This window comes from Cyanistes caeruleus, chromosome 23, assembly GCF_971803275.1.
Source record: "Cyanistes caeruleus chromosome 23, bCyaCae1.hap1.1, whole genome shotgun sequence".
NCBI lineage: Eukaryota > Metazoa > Chordata > Aves > Passeriformes > Paridae > Cyanistes > Cyanistes caeruleus.
The window spans coordinates 498006-516319 of NC_141723.1; the positions used below are offsets into that span (position 1 = coordinate 498006).

General features: G+C 41.8%; 1 long non-coding RNA gene across 1 annotated transcript; it reads right to left on the reverse strand.

The window, feature by feature from the left end:
* Nucleotides 1–7190: 7190 nt before the first annotated feature.
* Nucleotides 7191–8201, reverse strand: LOC111939348 (uncharacterized). Its single transcript, XR_002869238.2, has 2 exons — nucleotides 8126–8201; nucleotides 7191–7326 (listed from the first exon to the last, which is right to left on the reverse strand). It is a non-coding gene; the product is annotated as an uncharacterized LOC111939348 (long non-coding RNA).
* Between the last annotated feature and the right edge of the window lie 10113 nt (nucleotides 8202–18314).

Genomic DNA, 18314 nt, shown 5'->3' on the forward strand with positions numbered 1-18314 from the left:
ATGATGTGTGGGGTATTTTTATTATCATCATCAGCATTGTACAACTATCTCAGATCCCAGTCATAGCCCAGCAGAACCAGCTGTTATACAGAAAAACAGCAACAGGTTTCACCCCAGGAAATCTCTCTGATCGGACTTGCTGAATCCTCCTTGTGTCCCATACAAAAACACACAGCTAGTAACCACAAGTGAAAACGGATTTATGCTTAGACATCTCCACTCTCTGTAATTAAAGCCATTTCATAAAAATAAATAATAAAATAATAAATAAAAACAAAATAATAAAGCCAGTTCATACAAAATTAAGCTCCCCAAAACTATCAAGCTGGAAAACAGACACAGATATTTGCTCATTGAGAACAGAAAGAGGTCTAGGTCCATTAAAACTGGTGAAAACTTCCTAGAGGATAATGCCAGTTAATTGGGAGGAACCTTTTAGACAGTCTTGCACACTTAAAAAATGTCTCACTTAGATGACACAATTCAGGCCTAAACTGGACACTGCAGAGCACAGTGATGAAAAAACAAAAAAAAACCCAACAAAATACCTTCAAATAAATCCCCCAAAGTTGTGCTTTTATCTAGGGCTCTCAGATACATGTGATTTTTTTGTTGTTGTTGCTGTTGTTTTTCCTTCCAGAAGATTTTATCCAAGCAGAAATGAAGACCACAAACACTTTTCTGGGTTTCTGGGTATTCTGCAGCAGCACTGATCAGGCAGTTCTGCCTCCAGGACTCCTGAACAAATCCATTAGGTATGTAAAGCTCATTCCTACAGCACCTGCAGAGCAAGACTAAGGCTGACAGGAATTTAGGAAGCATTAAGCATGCAGCTCACAGCCCATCCATGCAGAGTGACTCATGGTGCTCAGAATGTGCGGCACAGAATACTTGAGCAGAAAAGTGGCAGTTCTGCATCTCCCTGGCAAGAAAAACACTGTCCTTGTGACAGGGACTTGGGAAAAGATTGTAAATCACAAACCAAGCACCTAAGGTGTGCAGGAGTTGGAGACACTCTATTGTAGGGCTCCAGCTCTATCTAGAGGGTAGTTTAGACTGTTCAAGAATTTAGAAATATGCTGCAGGGGTCCATTCCACCCTCTGGCAACTCCTTTGGTTCTCTCCCACCTAGATCCATGTTTGAGCAGCCCCTCCAATGCAATTCAGGAGTTGTGGGCACTAACCTCCATCACACCCTTGCCAGCCCCACTGCCCAGATTCCCCAGCTCAGGGGATGTGTTAAGGCACCTGTATTCACACCTTGACCAATCCTCCCCTCTATGATGGGTCAGCACCCTGAAGAGCTGCTGCTCATCCATATCCATGATAATTTCCTAGACACAGACTTTAATTTTAATGATTTCAGTCAGCTTTTCTTGGCACAGGATTCACAGAGCTCATTTTGTGTTTTCCTCCTTCCTCTCTGAGGCACTGCAGAACGTTCACACAAATGCCCCCAGTCAGTGGGCTCATTTCTGGGATAGACACAAGTACTGAACATCCAGGTGTAGAAACAAGCCTTAAAAGGCACTTTGTGCTCCTTCAAGGGAAGCAACATGAGGACAAAAGTCTGTCTCTTCCTCCTCTCTCACCAGTAAATAAGTTCATTCCTCAATATAAGAAAGAATAAGTGTGGCAAGAAGGAGCAAAGGGAAGAGAGATCTTTCTGAAATGAGTAAAGGAATTCCAGTAATTGAACAGCTCAGATTTTGACACACTGAGTTATTAAATTTTGAGAAATGATGAATCTCTCTAGACATAGCACTGCAGCCTAAGTGCCAGGATAAATACCAGAGCTTAGACAGACTGATTTTCCACACAGATACACTGTCCATGGGTTCAGGCAAGCCTACAGTTGCTGCGGTAGAGAAAATTTTTAGGAAAAAGCTTCAAAAGGAGAAGGGGGCTCTGAAAGCAATGAATGTTGTTCAGTAACCATGGCTTAATCATTAAATTAGAGCCTGTACCTCAATATTCCTGCAAACTCTTCCATTACCTACTGATTTTGCTGAAAGCTTGGGAACCTCCTCCCACACCATCCCCTCCTCCAGTTTCTGCAACCTGCTGCATTTCCAGCTCTTTTCTGTTCCAATGGGAACTGATGGGAACCACTCCCACAAGCCAAATTTGGCACAGTGCATCACTACCTAAGTATGTACTTGGCTTTTCACTTGCAACCTGAAATGTGCCATGGATCTGACTAGAGTGCAAATTTAATATTTCATAATGAAACTAAATTATTTTTACCCTCCAAATAGCTGGGAGCATTGTTGTTAATAACTAATAATCATCCTTTGTACATATGTAGCATCTCTCATTCAAAGGTCTCAAAGGACTTAATAAGCAACAATTAATTAACCCTGTAACATCTCACTGCTGTAATTAAATCGTCTGTATAAGGAATAACTGCACTACTGGTGATTCTGGTACCAGTAATTTCATCAAAATACAGCAGATCTGTCACAGCTGTTGTAGTGCAATGCCACAAATGGTGGCAGAAGTGAAAGAGCCTAAAAAGTTCTGTATGAGGCCCTGAAGTGGGATTAAGGAAAGGATAATGTATATAGGTAACACATAATATTACAGAGCAACATGTATATGTTATATGCATATGTATATGTATGCGTACCAGTATAATTCTGTTCATGTTCACATTAGGTTAAAAGTACCCTGTAGAATCCCCACAGGAGCCCTGACCTCCTACAGAAACATTTCCTACAGAAACAGTCAAGTCAAGGCTTCCAGCCTCTGAAACAAAGTTTATGGAGCAGTTGGACAAGATTACCTGAAAAAGGCAAATGAGTTTGTGTGTCCAGCTGATGCTTAGAACACTTTTGAGACTTACAGGCTAAAAAAGGAAGAGCAGTAAGTGCTAATATCTCAGACTTCAGAGTATTACACTTGCATTCAGGGAACAACAGCCATTGTCTCACAGCCCCTTAATGTCTAAATGTTTATAGCATACTCTCAAAAGGCCAGTTTGGGAATAATTTATGTTTCACTATTGGTTTGGATGAAGTTGTCTCCCATATCTTCTTTTTCTAGTGCTGTATTAGCTTCTTTCCTACCCTTTTGTACCTCCTTTTCAGAAATAGCTTTCCTATCTTCACGTACAATTATGATATTTTAGTCCAAGACAAAGAAATATGGAATTTGTTCCTTTAGAGAGCTTTCCACTGCACCCAATGCTTTAAGGCATCTGCCTAGATTTATGTAATCTGACATCTTCAAGACAGAACAATACTAATAATAATAATGGCAAGACTTGTCCTTTTTTGCCAGCAGCTCACAAAGCAATGCAGTGCTCTTCATCATTAATTAACTCTTACACTATTGCCAGTGTTTTTGTAAATGGGAAATCTCAAGCACATGGTGTTTAAAAGCACTTACAGGTGGCACAGGAGTTAGTAACGCGTTTAGGAACAGCGTCCAAATATCCAGACAGTTGTGGCAAGGCCTAATTTCCCTTTATTCCTCTCGACTATTTCATTAAAATGTATTTCTAGTGTGCTGATTTATAAGAAACTGCTGCTCTCCTTTTCCTTCCGAGCCCACAGACCATAAGACTGCATCAATCCCCAGCACTCCAGAGCAGCACTTAATATACTAAACCTTGCAATATCATATCTGAGATTTCACAGGGTGCTGGACCACAGAGTGCTGAGATTGAGTTACCTGCTGGTGTCAGGCAAAAATCACACAGCAATAAGTGACTAAAATCTTTCCAGGTGTAATTTACCAGCATTTTATTGAAGGCAGAAACTCCAAACCAACTTAAACTGGTCAAAGCTGTGGTGGCAAGACTTGAAGGAAGCCTTCAGCATGCATGAAACCATCAAGATCTGGAGTTTCATCACGATGAAAAGAGAAATATCTTGCTTCAACATTTATGCCAAACTTTGGAAGAGACCCAAAACAAGACTAGGGTGAGATTTTCCCAACACACTCACTTTATTGCCTAAACAAAGGATAATCAGGTTATTTCCATCAAAGCTCAGCCTTCTGCTGTACAAAGAGCAGAGTTCTGGCAGTGCTTGGACCTGATAGGCAACACTGTCAGAATGATAATGTGTCAGCCAGTCAGCAATAAAAGTATTAACCGAAGTCTGGGCTTGTACTGCTCCAAACTGCTGCAAAAGCACCAGGAAAGAACTGACTTCTCAGATCAGAAGGCTGAGGATGCCTCAGCTGTAGCTTCAGCTGTAGAGGCAACCACCCCTTGAAACTTTTAGCTTGTTTCATACCCCAATTCCTCCTGAATAGGAAACTAATGAGTGGCATAAAAGGTGCTGAGTTTCTAAGATGCCAAACCTTCTCCATGCTCAGATTCAAGTCAGCAGCTCTGCAGGGCTTGATTCAGGCTGCACACCAGCCCACAGCCCCTGGCAGCAGCCGTCAGATATTTGGGAAGACATTCAGTCAGTATTTAACCTGCTGTTAAGAGAAGTACACATCTTGTTTAAATTTCTCAGACTGCTTGCTCCAGCTAAGAAACATTTGACATGACAGAGCTCTGTCAAACAGCTCAGAGGTTGTGTTTTTTGTCTAGAGGACCCAAGCAAGCATTTAATACATGCAAGGAGCACTCCAGCTCGGTGAAATAAAAGAAAATGTAGTTATTCTACCTCAACAAAAATTGTGCTGTGCAGAAACAGGCCCCAGATTCTCAGCTTCCAACAGAATTTACACCACAAAGGACCTGTCTTAGAAAAAGCTGTGGGTCTCTTGCAAATTAAGAGGCACTGCCTGTCTTTTAAGGCCTGTTTGGTACATAAAAAATTCCATTGTGCTGGAGGAGCAGAATGTTCTGTTTTACAGAGCTAAAGCTTTCAGTATTCATTTCTGCCTCGATACAAAAGAGGCAAGTAAATCCCATCCAAAATCCATTTCCTTGCTGTTATGGTACATGGGACAGGGTTTTTTAAAAAAAAAAAATATTATTTTTTTATTTTACTAGGTTGGAAGAGACCTTCAAGATCATCGAGTCCAACCCATGCCCTAACACCTCAACTAGATCATGACACCAAGTGCCATATCCAGTCTTCTCTTAAACACATCCAGGGATGGTGACTCCACCACCACCCTGGGCGGACCATTCTTTATCACTCTTTCTGTTAAAAACTTTTTCCTAATATCCAACCTATATTTCCCTTGACACAGCTTGAGACTGCATTCTCTAGTTCTCTTAGTTGCTGCCTGGTGAAAGAGACCAACCCCCACCTGACTACAACCACCTTTCAGGAAGTTGTAGAGAGTGATAAGCTCATCAAAACCAGGAAAAAAAGGGAGAAAAAGGACACCAAGTCCTTTCATTGTATGTTGGTCACACTTCCCAGGCTCCTAGTTGCCGAAAAAGTAAGCAACGAATCTACTTGTTATTGCCAAGTTCCTAATATCCTCAGATGAAATAACTTCACCCTTACAAATTGCTTTTGATATGCAACCTTATTTCATGTAAAGCACCTGATGCTGAAGCAGTGACTGAGAGCTGCCAGCAAGCACTGCCATTACCCTGGCCACATACTTCACCTACACACCTAACTAGGAATTGCAGCTTAAGAAATGAAAAATCTAAAAGAACTCAAGCAAGGAAGGTGGGTAAGTGTTCTGCAGTGTTTATTCTCATGACAATAAAAAAGGTTTCTTCAGTCCTCCATGGCTGGCTGTAGAGAAGACCAGATATTAAATTAAACACACAGTGTGGGACATCCTCCTCTCATTTTCCTCCAACTCTGAGCACAGTATGGAGAACTTGCCTTGCAAGGAATGGTCTTGTTTAAATGGCTTGATAAATTGGATTCCTTTGATGCTGTTTGCTCTTGCCTTCCCTAATCTCTCCTAATCATAATGATCTTTTTTTTGTCTGCAATGCATCTGACCTACTTCCACATTTTCCCCCCATCCTGCTGTTCTTTTCTATCTATATTCTCTGTGAAGTATCTGCATTTTTCTGCCTTTTCCAAAAAAATTTACTGCAAAAACATTAGGATCCTTGGGCAAATGAGGAGAGGTTTTGATTCTCACCAGCCAATGAATGCTGGAAACCACATGCTCAGATTTTTCCCCTTTAAGCAGTCCAGGTATCAACCTTTATCAGTCCCAAGATACAGCGAGTCTACATGGAATTTGTTGAACTATTTGAACTGGACTCAGACAGAGACCTACAAAATGCAAGCAGAGGCATTTATTAATCACTCCAGCAAAAAATTAATTTGGTAATTAAAGAAGCAACTTTAACACAGGGACAGAAGGAAATTAACTGGCTTTAAGCAGTGGCAGGTGCATCACTTCAGATAAATTATACACCATCCATCTCAAATGCTGCCTGAAGCAGAAGGATAGCCCAGGGATTAGGGTTTTAATAGAGAATTTAGAATTAGGGATTAGAGTCCCTGCTCCACTCCAGCCAATCTCTGCTGCTTTGGCCATTTACAAAATAGGGTTAATAATTTTGCTCCTCTCTCAGCAATATTAAGAGACCAGAAATGACAAATATTTTCAGGCTGTTAAGGCTAAATAGAACTTAAAGTAAATAATTTTTGGATAGGATCTGCTGTAGTTTTGAACAGACCTAAATAGGCCCTGACCTGAGCAGGCAAACACTTCAACTCATGTGTAAATTCTGGCATAATCCAGAAGAGAAGAGCAAAGCCTGTTCACAGCCCCATCTCAGCAGTCAGATTACTTTTGCTGGATCCCAGAATGATTTGGGTTGGAAAGGACCTTAAAACTCACTCAGTTCCACCCCCTGCCATGGGCAGGGACACCTACCAATGGACTAGGTTGTTCCAAACCCCATACAAAGTGGCCTTGAGAGTTACTTTTCTTTGTGTGCCTATTTGTGTGTGTCTTACTGCATTTGTTTGTGGTTTGGATTTTTGTTGTTGTTTTTTGGTTTTTTGGGTTTTTTTGCCTGAGACTGAGATAGTGGTGCAACATCTGCCATAAAGCCAAGGAAAGAGCAGCTGGGTGAATGCAAACCACTTCCAGGACAGGTAGGTGCTGATGAGGACCAAAGTGACACAGTGTAACTGAAAAAAGCATTTTAGCCCAAATAAATTTGTGAGGTTGTCCCTTTTTTACACAGAACATAACAATAAAATAGGAGAGGAGCTCAGTCTGAAAAAAGCTGTGACAAAATAACACCAAAGACTTTGGGATAGTTTTTATTTTTGTTCAGACCTTAATTATTTTTAATTTTTTTCCACTTCCACTGTTCCCTGAAAAACAGGAGAGGTAATAGAAAAGCAGCTTTTACATCAAGAAAGTAACTTCTTTCCTTCTTTCTGGCAAACTCTGCTAGGAAACCATTCAAAGAGGTCCTACCTGTAGGAGTCCAGAAATGTAGAGACATTTCTCTGTCTATTCAATTCTTTAAAAAATACATCAATACTATATAATATTGACAGAAAGGCTTCCAAATAGCCCTGAATAAACCAAAATTCATAAGAAATTACGTAGAAATATCACTGAAGTTAAAATATAGATTTTTAGAATCTATATTTCACACATGGAGTAAAGATGGAGGAAACAGGGTGTAGTTTTTTATCCTTCTTCTTCCTTCTTCTCCATGCTTCTGCAGTTTTTAGAAGCACAAAGAATGATTGGTTTAGAGTTAGTCACACTTTTAATTACGTGAGTAGATATAGAAAACTTATTTGTTAAGATAGAATAACAATACACGTGTCTGTAGTTAATAGGGTAAAAATTAGTATAAAGGTGAAAAGACCGCATGTTTGAGGCCATTTTGTATCATCAGGATGAAATGAGCCAGGCTGTGGTGATTTAAGCTTGTGCAGTCAGTCTGGATAGACCTGCCAAGTTTTGTAAGGATCCTTCAATAAACACAAGAAAACAGATTTTAATGAACCTGGGAGTTTTCTTTGAATGATAAGAACTGAGATAAGTGAGACTCCCCAGGAGAGAGGATCCCAAAAGAATTCCCAAAGGAGCCCAAAGGAGGCTGGGAGAGACTAGAGAAAAGTTACACTACCTCCAGATTCGAGAGCCAGCCCTGCTGCAGACTCTGCACCATTCTGTACCAGTGACACCCCAGTCTTCATGTTTTGAGTGTCTTATGACCAAGTAAGTAAGGTTTCTATCTGCCCTGGGAACATGGACATACCTGGCTTTTGGGATATCCATCCAGCTGAGTTCAGCAGGAGCCAGGCAGCTTCACTGGTGGTGTGGCTGGTGCTGTGACTACAAGGCAGTGAAGGATGATCAGGTAACCGGAAATACAATGTGTGCTATCACCACTCAAAGTGTAGTCACTCAGTCCTGGAACTAATACGGGAAGATTTGGGAAAAGTGGTACAGAATCCTTGACAAAACTTGGGAAAAAATTGTCAAGAGTCCTAATTCCCCCTGTGTGTGCCAATGCTCCCTAACTAATTGCTTCAGAAGCAGTGTTTGGTTTGCTGCAGCATGGGAGAGTGGAGGACCTGGGCCCATGTTCAGGGAACAGAATGTTTAGAGCCAAATGAGCAAAGACAAAAGGACAACAGGAATCAAAAAGGATTGTATCTGATCCAAGAACACGAGGCAGTTGGAAAACTGCCTGCAAAGTAAATTGCAAGAAATGGCAGGTACCATTGTAGCCAGAGAGCTGAGAAACAAGTAGTATTACATAAAGGAAGAACTTAATGGAGAGGGACAACCATCCCCACTCCAGGCTTCCACCACCCTTAACATTTTGTGACAAACCAACAAGACACCCTAATACTGTAGCACCCAAGGGGCTTTTATTTTACCACAGAATCTGTGAAGTTATTTTCATGGATGCCAAGCCAAAGCACAAGGAGGATATGTGACCACATTCATAAAATTTGTCACTGGTACCCTGCCCCCCCCAGCTGAATCTGGACCTCCCACAGTTCAGGCTCTCACTGCTCCCTTTTAACACATCACCCCCTCAACACATGCACACCTACAAAAGGGGCAGGACACTGGGCTCAATTAATTTTTGTTCCTAGAAAGCCAGCAAATCAGTTCTCACTGAGAAAGTGCAGAATCAAGGACATGTGACTGTTCAAAATTCAGGGGAATAGGGAAAGACATAATTTTCCCTCCTGTCCTCAATACCTTGCATTAAATGTATCACATATCACAGATTCCACCATTCCAGCTAACACTGTTTGTCCTCTTGTCAGACGCCTGACAGACCCAGAAGAGCTTCTTCATCCAAGAGCCTTTTGCTTGCACTGAGCATTCAACGCATTAATTACAGGTCTCATTCCCACTGGCTATCTTGCACTTGTCAGAAGGACTGTGCGAAACTCCCCTGTAAATGAGAAAAGAAAGTCTCCTAGATTAAGCAGGCTTAAAAAAATTTAAAAGCAGCTTTTGAATGGAGTATATATGTAATAATAATAACAACAACAACAACAACAACAACAACAACAACAATAATAATAATAATAATAATAATAATAATAGCTAATGATGCTGCTAAGTCATGGAATCTGATGATGAAAAAAAATAGCTATCCCCAGAAGACACACGATCTAGTAAGTGTTGCAAATCTAGCTCTGAAATCTGCTGCCCACTGAGCTAATGAGGAAGGATTCAGTCAGCCCCAGACATATTTTTAATTTCACTCAGTGTTGTGTGAGGCTGCTACAGAGACCACAACTGGGGAGGACAGTCAGCACAAACCAGCCAGCCAGGAGAAGCTCCCTGGCCGATTGCTTCAGGGCTGGAAGATGAGGAAGAAAATAGGGCCATAATGAAGGCTTGGGTGCAACAACTGTCAGTAGGATTTCAGGCTTATTTTTTGGTTTGATATGACTGTGGAGAAGTACTACGGTTTATGTTTGGCCAGTTTATAGAACAGAGAGAGATTCTGAAGACTGCTGCTTGTTAGCAAATCTTCTCTCAGGGCACTCCTCATCCTTATCCCCTGGTAGGTATTTTTATTTATTAATGCCACTAAGTCATAGAATCTCAAAATTGTTTGCGTGGGAAAGGACCTTAAAGCCCATCTCATTCCACCCCCTGCCACAGACAGGGACACCTTCCACTTGCCTAGGGTGCTCCAAGCCCTGTCCAACCTAGCCTTGGATTCTTTCAGGGATGGGGCAGCCACAGTTTCTTTGGGCATCCTGTGCCAGGGCCTGACCACCCTCAGAGGGAAGAATTTCTTCCTAATTCCTTATCTAACCCTGCCTTCCTCCATCTTAAGGCCATTCCCCTGAGTTCTACCCCTATATGACCTGCACCTGCCCTTTGGGAAGCAATACCTGGTGGTGTTCCTTCATCTCTGAGCTAAGACAAAGCTATTACCATATTACTTTCAACTGATCAGCAGCTCCAGTGATAGAGCACTAGGCAACAAAACTCCCATCTACTAAATAACTGGGACGTGCTTTCTGACCTACATATTTAATCAACACGTATTTTCAAGGGCCTGGTAGCACATGGCTCTGCTCCAAGGACAGCCGGAGGGTTTCCATATAATAAATGAGCTCAAAAAAAGTGCCACAACTGATGATGCAGCATTTTCAAACAAATTTGCAGATACAGGGAGGTGGGTACACTTCCTATTCACCTCCTAAGAGAGGAGCCCAAAGGGAAAAAAGACTCAACTCCTGAACAGGCATGTAAAGGATATATTGGGGAACTACTCTTGGAAGGGACATTTCTTATGCCTTTCTTGTTTGCTGCCTACAGGCCAAAGTGCTTGTCCCAGCTGTCATTCTGGGATGCTCAGAGGGAGAGCAATCACATAAAAGCACTGCAGACTTGACCTAAGGCCAGTTTCTCTCCAGCGTAAATTCAACCAATCAGCCAAGGAACCTTTTACCAAAATTCCCTGCTTATTTCTCATACTTCCTCTGTCCTACCCATTGTCCAAAGCCACCCTCAAATTCTCCCTTCCTTCCAAAGTTTTTTCTCCCCCAGTTGTCCCTTCTGGCCCCAGAATCTCTTGTCTCTCTCTGTGATGTTTCCTCCCCTCATATGGATTCTTGACCAGTGCCCAAGGGACAGAGGAGCCTCTGTTAGCTGCACACAAGTCTGGAACACTCAGTATGTTGGTTCCAGATCAATTTCTGCATAAGTCTCCTGGGGAACTCAGCCTGAAATTTCAGTGCTGTGTAGGGTCAGAAAGATGGAACACGTCACCGCTTCTGTTGCATTTGCCACATCTCTTGTGCTCGGTTCTTATAACCTTTTCTACTAACTCACAATTTAGTCCAGGTTAGTGCTCAGGACTTCCCCCTCTAATACTAATATCCAGAAGTCTGACACACACCAGCAATAATCACCTTTTTTTCCCCAGCATTGTAGTCCTGGTATCTGCCAAGATCTCCAGCACAGTATCAACCTGAAACTAAAGAGCTGTTAAATTCAGTGCTCAGATCCTGAGCTTTCTATCTACTCTCTTCTAGTCCATTCATTCCGGTTAAAATTTGCAGCCTTAACCCTTTTTTAATCTACAGATTAAGGTTTTTAAGCATTACTATAAGTGAAATAATGTCTATACAAGTCTAAAAGAATTATGTGTTGAGGTCCAGCCTGCCCTTAAAAATAAGTGTGATTTCTGGTTTTTACTGCAGCAATATTACAAATTGACTCTCAGCAAAAGGTAGGATGAAGTTTTAGATCATTACTAAGTAATTCAGTTGGTTTTTGCTATAAATTTTGTGAAAGCAAGCACTGAGCTTTGAGCTGTTCTGAAGGCTTCAGCTTTATAGCTCTGTGTTAACTTTTGCAAGGCCCAAAGCCAGGTACAGGGAGCCTGTGAGTGCTGAGAGTAGGTCATACTCACTTTAAAAGACTTCAACATTTACTTTTAAGATTATTAAATTCCTGCAGTATCATTTATTTGATTAAATAAACCACCTAGTATTTTGGGTTAACAAATGTAGTTTTCCTTAAAAAAAAAAAATAAAAAATGTACATAACCATTGGCTGAGTCCTAGATTAATTAGTTTTGTTAAAGAATGTGCCTTAAAACATCGGCAGCTTTCCAGAGCTTTTCTGTTATTGTGTAAAGGTCACACAACATAGGCAAGTTGCCACAAATATTTACACTTGTGAAATAAGTTTTGTGAAAGATGAGATGAATAGTTGAGCTGAAATGAGCACCCTGCCCATGAAAACTGCCCTGAAGAAGCAAAACTTGTGGTGAAAAATTACCCAGCGACTCATTTACAAGAGGAGGTTTCCCTTCCATCAGTTGATATCTGGGACACCCAAGCACTAGAAGATTTATATACTTCTAATAATAACTGAGTATATTTATAGATATTTGTAGATATTTTCATCCTCTGGATACATATGCAACACTAATTCCTGTTTAGCCCCAGTATCTTATGGCAGCAACTGCTGCTGATTGTAATTATACAGCTGTCAGAAGTCAGGATCAACTTGGGCTTTCCCCAGCTCCAAGCTAAGTGCAGGAAAATAAAAAAATCCTGCTCTTAGTTGTAAGTCTATAAAGACAGGAATTCTCACTTTGTGCATTTGATGTAAGTAACCACCCTGAGCTTTTGGAAAGTTCACAGCCAAATAAAAGAACTTAGTTCAGTTGTGGCTTTTCTTACTGTGACTGCTGGGAAGTTTTACCCATTCCTGAACTTCACAGTAGATTTATTAACAAGAAAAAAAAAATTTTAAAAAGCTTGAAAAATAATCATCCCTCTTTCCTTAGATGTGGGATCAATTCCCTGGAACAACAACAGAACAGCAAAAGAGTTGCCTCAGCACATGAGTTCTAAGGTAGATTAAGATTTCACTGAAGATTTCACCAAAAGTTTCACTGATTTCTCCATGCTGATTAACTAACTGAAACACCATAGTGCAGTCGTGAGCTTGTCACATTAGACTTACACGATGATCAGATGAAGTGCTCAGGAAAGGAATAAATGGAAGATAAATATGGAACACAGCAAAATAATGAGGCCTGGCTCTGTCCTGCTTGATTGTGAGCTCTCTTGACAGTACAGCTTTTTCCTTTGTTATGCATTTCACTAGTTCCTTTTCTCCAGAAAAACTCTCTTGGATCTGGCTATGTCTAAAGTGCATGTGAGGGGGAAAAACCATCCACAAGTTTCCATAAGCCAGAGCCTGCCAAGCATCTGCACTGTGTGTGACATGTTCCCACTTGACAGCTCTGTCAGGCTCTCCTGGAGGCTCCTCAAACACCACACGTCTGTCCCAGCTGCAGAGACCAGCTCTGCTCCTGCCAGCAGGAACCAGAGGCCATTTCTGGCACCTGCTCTGTGCAGCCCTTCACTTCCCCTCCTTTCACTTGCCCTTCTTGCAGGAATGTAACTCAGTGGGTGTGACTAGGAAGGCAGAGTTCAGATCTCATCCCAGTTCCAGCCCTGACAGCCATCACTTCATTTTAAGCTCTCCCCATCTCAGCAGTTCAGATTCCTTCCCATGATGTTTTCAGACCCCAATCTAAGTCATCCTGAAGCTTCTTAGAATTTTTCCAAACTAAAGAGCCTCTAGACTTCATCCCACTTGCTCAGGGTTACAGCAGTCCAACACAAAGCAAGCCATGTCCAACATTCAGTTATAAGGAAATGCCACAATTACAATAATTTCCACAACTGAGTATTACAGCTCCTGCATCAGAAGTTTAGCCACTCTCCATTAGAGATGAAAAAAATCTAAGGTTAAAAATGCAAGATTTAGTGCACTTTTCACGGGATACTTGTCCAGCTTGTGTAGCTAAACCTCAGGCCTGCTCCAATCTGCCACATTTACTGACTCCAGGCAATTCCAGGAGAGACAGGAATAGGAACAGGCAGCTTTGGCCACATAGGGTCATAAATATGTTAATTATTACACAATAGAATTTGTATGAAATATGGTGGGGAGCTGCAGCACTGAATCAGTCTCTGTGAGAACAAGGCAGGGGGGCTGGTCTAGCTTGCACATCTGATCTCCATCTCACAGTGCCTTGGATATTCTTTTCCAGGCTTCTAGGGCCTCACTGGGTTTCCCTCTGCCCAGTATCTTTACTCATCCCATGATGCTTTACTTTTGTGTTCTTTCTCAGTGCTTTCCTCAGAGGGTGTAGCGCCAGTGTGTCCTAATTCACACCTACTTCCCAAACCCTGGATCTGCTCTCCACAGAAAAAATACCCAAGCGTCAAGTTACTAAACAAAGGTTTTGAGCACTTGTTTAGCAAGTCACAGAGGTGCACAAGTGCTAAGGTTTGCAGGGCCCCGTTTCCCTAACTCCTCTCAATTTCTGCTCTCATTACCAGAGCAAGCTGTGCCAGTTCTCCTCCCACGCCAGGGCCTGCAACTGCCTGGAAAACTGGTGATGCAAACCCATCCCACAGTGGGGAGGGGGATCTGTCCCAGGTTATACCAACGGGAACTGCAAGTCTGCAACCTCCAAGCAAACCCGGCACAAGTGGCTCAAAGAGAGAGATTGTGTGAACAAGTTGTAACACATTCCCACTTCCCTGTTTGCCAAGGTCACCAGCTGGAACGCGCTCGCCTGAAGTTTGCTCTGGGAGAAACAGCCTGTGGTTGACCCAGCGAGTCACTTGATTTCACAGATGCTGCATGGCAGAGTAGCTCCAGGAGCATTTGTGAGACATGAAGGAAGGATTAAAAAGCAAGCAGTCAAAAGAGCAGTTTTACTCTGTCCCAAGCACAGCATCATATTTGCACGCAAGGAGAAGCCAAATAATGAAGAATTCAATTCGGCAGCCTGGGCACTCATCTGGGTGGATTTGACCATCAAAGAGACAGGCTGAAACAGAAAGTAATATTCTGCTCAGCTTGTATTTACACGTAGCAGAACTTCACAGAATACACAATCCCAGAGACTGAGCATACACTAAGAGTAGTTTGTAAACACTGAGGTTCAAGGCTTTAAAAATCAATTTATTCAGTTACATTTCTAATCTTTCTCATTGTCTCATATGACCAAACACAATGTTCTCCACAAGGATGAGAGAATAGTAATAATTTTAAAAGGGTGGAAAAATGTCCAATTTTTGGGGTAAAGGCTACATAATATTGCAAATCGAGACTGTTGTTTGCGAGCATTTTGAGTATTCAGTGACTTTCAGCCAAACCAATTCAGAGGAGGGTAATGGTTTTTTGTTGATTTTTTTTTTTTTTTTTGCTAAATAGTCTAAATGAATGGTTCATTAAAAATCTGATCTCAGTTATTCTGAATGCTTATCTTTGTGAGTCCAGAAGTCACTTGAATTCACAGAGCTCTGTGTGTATACAGAAATGTGCCCAGCTAAAGGGTCTGTACCAATGATGCTTTCGAATATGGCAGCTGTTTTACCTTGGGGAGTCTTCCCCACCAGGAGTTTTTAATCCTGAGCACCATCTCCGAGTTACTGAACTCTTTCTAACCATGCGCAAGGCACACCAGCATCACACCTGACATGCCCATTGTTTAACTATCTTCCTGTTTATCACTGCTTTTAGAAAACGTCATGCAACAGCAACAAGCTGTGGTATTACCAGTGACAAGTACTCATGGGTCAGTCCCTGGGTGTAGGAGGTACAAAAACCAGTCACAGACTGATGCCTCTTATTTTGTGAGCACCACACCCTTTCCTTTTCCAAGATGAGCAGCTTTAATAATACAGATATGCTGTTGGGTTGGTCCTGCATGAGTCAGGGGGATGCTAATACTTAAAAACAAACATTCTAGCCATAAAATACTGCAGGGAAAAAGAGTCTACTGTATCTGATAACTATGAGTTGAGATGTCTGAAAACAAACCACTGGGGAATTGAGCACAACCTGGCATAACAGAGTAACCAGCTGAGCAATGAGCCAGAGAGAGTCAATACACTCATTGCCAGGTAAAGATATATTTTTTCTCTGAAAATATGAGTTGGAATATTGGTAATAACTAGAGCCTTTAGCTCTTCTCCCGCAGCATCCTCTCAAACATGCCAAATTTGTTAAGTTACTTGGATGAAATCTCTTGCTCTTATCATTAATACCTACTTTTGGGAAAGAATCTGGCTTCAATTGTCAACAGCAATGCGCTTGGTGGCTTCAACAAAATCAAGATTTCACACTTGATATCCCAATCCTAACTGAATTACTTGCCTTTCCAGCAGGAATGAAGATTAGCTCAAAACTGAAGTTAATCAAAGGAGTCATATTTTTATGTTCATGCTTTTTTCTTGATGGAAAAACCACTGTAAGGATTCTGATAAGCCACCTCATGTCTCTGCAGTGATTATCTTGGCGCCCCAGCCCAAATTCACCATCCCCAGCACAAGCTGCCACAACCCCATTCCAGAAAGGACCTGCCTTTCTCCCTGGCTTATTCATATCCCTGAGACTCATCCTCTGAAGGGGACAGGAATTGCCTCACTCATCTCCCGAATCTGGTACAAGCCATGACTAATGATTGTGCTGTGCCCTGAAACACCGCAAGGAAAGGTGCTACAGAAGTGCGATGTAGCTTTCAGGAACAGAAATACATCGTCTCTCACTCTTCCCTTCCCCACCCTTTATCCTTTCACGTCTTTGTTGTGGTCCCAGTTTATTTTGTAAACAGAGTCTAGTACTGTTTGGCATCAGCATTTCTCAAAAGAAACATACAAAGCTTTCTTAAGTATTTATCATTTCACTCCAAGAAAAATATTTAAAAGAAGAAGAATGTGAAGTTAAGGAAGGATACAGTTATCTCACATCAACATCTCAAAGCACAGCCAGGCCAGGTGATGTAAACAGAACCAAATCTGTACCAGGTAGTACACAGCTGTTCCTTAGGGCTTCTCTCAGCAGAGGCATCTTGCCATTGACATTTACAGGCAAAAAAGCCACCCCCAGAACCCAAACAATTCCAAGCTAGGCAAAATCCCTTTCCGTTTCCCTCATTTCTTCCTCAATGGAACAAAAAATATAGTGGAAAAAGAAAACCACATGGATCAAAAATCCTCACTCATGATTTTTAAAAAAATGGTACTCTTGACAACAAATAGATATGCACCAGTCTTTAAAAGCTGAAACCAAGAAATCAGACCTGGAGGAACTGCCACCTGGTCATATTCCTTCATCTCATTGTCTGAGGAAGCTTTTTTCCTGGATGCCCTGGCTAACTTGCTGATGAGGTGATGAGGGCCAAGTGACCTTCAGATCCATGGAAAGGGCAGACAGGCCCTGTGGACACACTGCAGTAACCTATAACAGGCAAGGGCTGAAGCAGTTCAGTCCTTTTCTGTTTGGCAGAGCTGGATATCAGGGCTCTGTGCTGGTGAAGTGTTTCCTGGCATTCCCAAGAGCCGTTAAATTTTTCCAGAAAATTAGCAAGACCAAGAACTGACAAGAAACAAAGTTTGAGAAGGGGGAAGGGTAAACATTCTCCCCTTATTTATTTAACTTTTTAAGCAAAATGTTCAGACACAAAAGTGAAGGCAGTGAGATTGAAATCACAAGGCATAGCTTGATGGGAGGCAGTTAAAGGAAAATGCATGCAAGATCCTCAGCACTGAGCCCAGACCTTTCTTTGATCTCCAGTTTTCCCAAGCTGCATTCCCACATGCAGCCCACCATTTGTTTTTAGTTAGAGAGGCATAATGAAAAATGCTCTGCTACGGAAGAGGAACAAACAGGCCTTGCAAAAATCACGCAGCAACAACCAGTCAAAATCAGGAAGAGGCAAAACCACAAAAGTGAGATGATGGCATCTATTACAGCAGTGAGAAAGGCTCAGCTGCTTGGGGATGCTCCAGGTATCTTTCCTCCAGGAATTTCAAAGTCACCCAGATCAGGGATGGATAATAGGGATCACCTCCTAGCACTTTACTGAACCTTCTCTTGCCTAAATACAGAGCCAACAAATCACTTCTGGCACCCTGAGGCTTATTAGCAGTGAGCCATGCAGGGACTGTCCTGCCTCATCCTAATTCACTTGTCAGGTTTGACAGGACTGGAGTTATAGACAGTATAATACATCACATCATTTTGCCTTGTCATCACTGTAATTTGTATATTTTTCTGCCACCTTTTTTGTTTATTACCCCACATAATTATGCTCTTTGCCATTTTAGGGACTACTGTGCAACATCTTCATGATTTGCTCCTTACCCGTGGAGCCCCAGCCCCACCAATGTTCTTAACTCCTGTACTGTTTGTTAGCATCTGGCACAGCATATGCTGATGTCTCAGAGCTATTGTTCCAGACTCTGCGCATTTACGGTTACCATCAGTTATTCACAATAGGCTCTGAAAATTTTCATCACAACAACTAGAAATTCCTCAAATCTTTTAAATTAAAACTCACAACTTGGAATTTCTGCATGCCTAGACTTGCCTTTCTTAGTCACCCAATACATTAGCAAAGAGTGGTATCATTTATC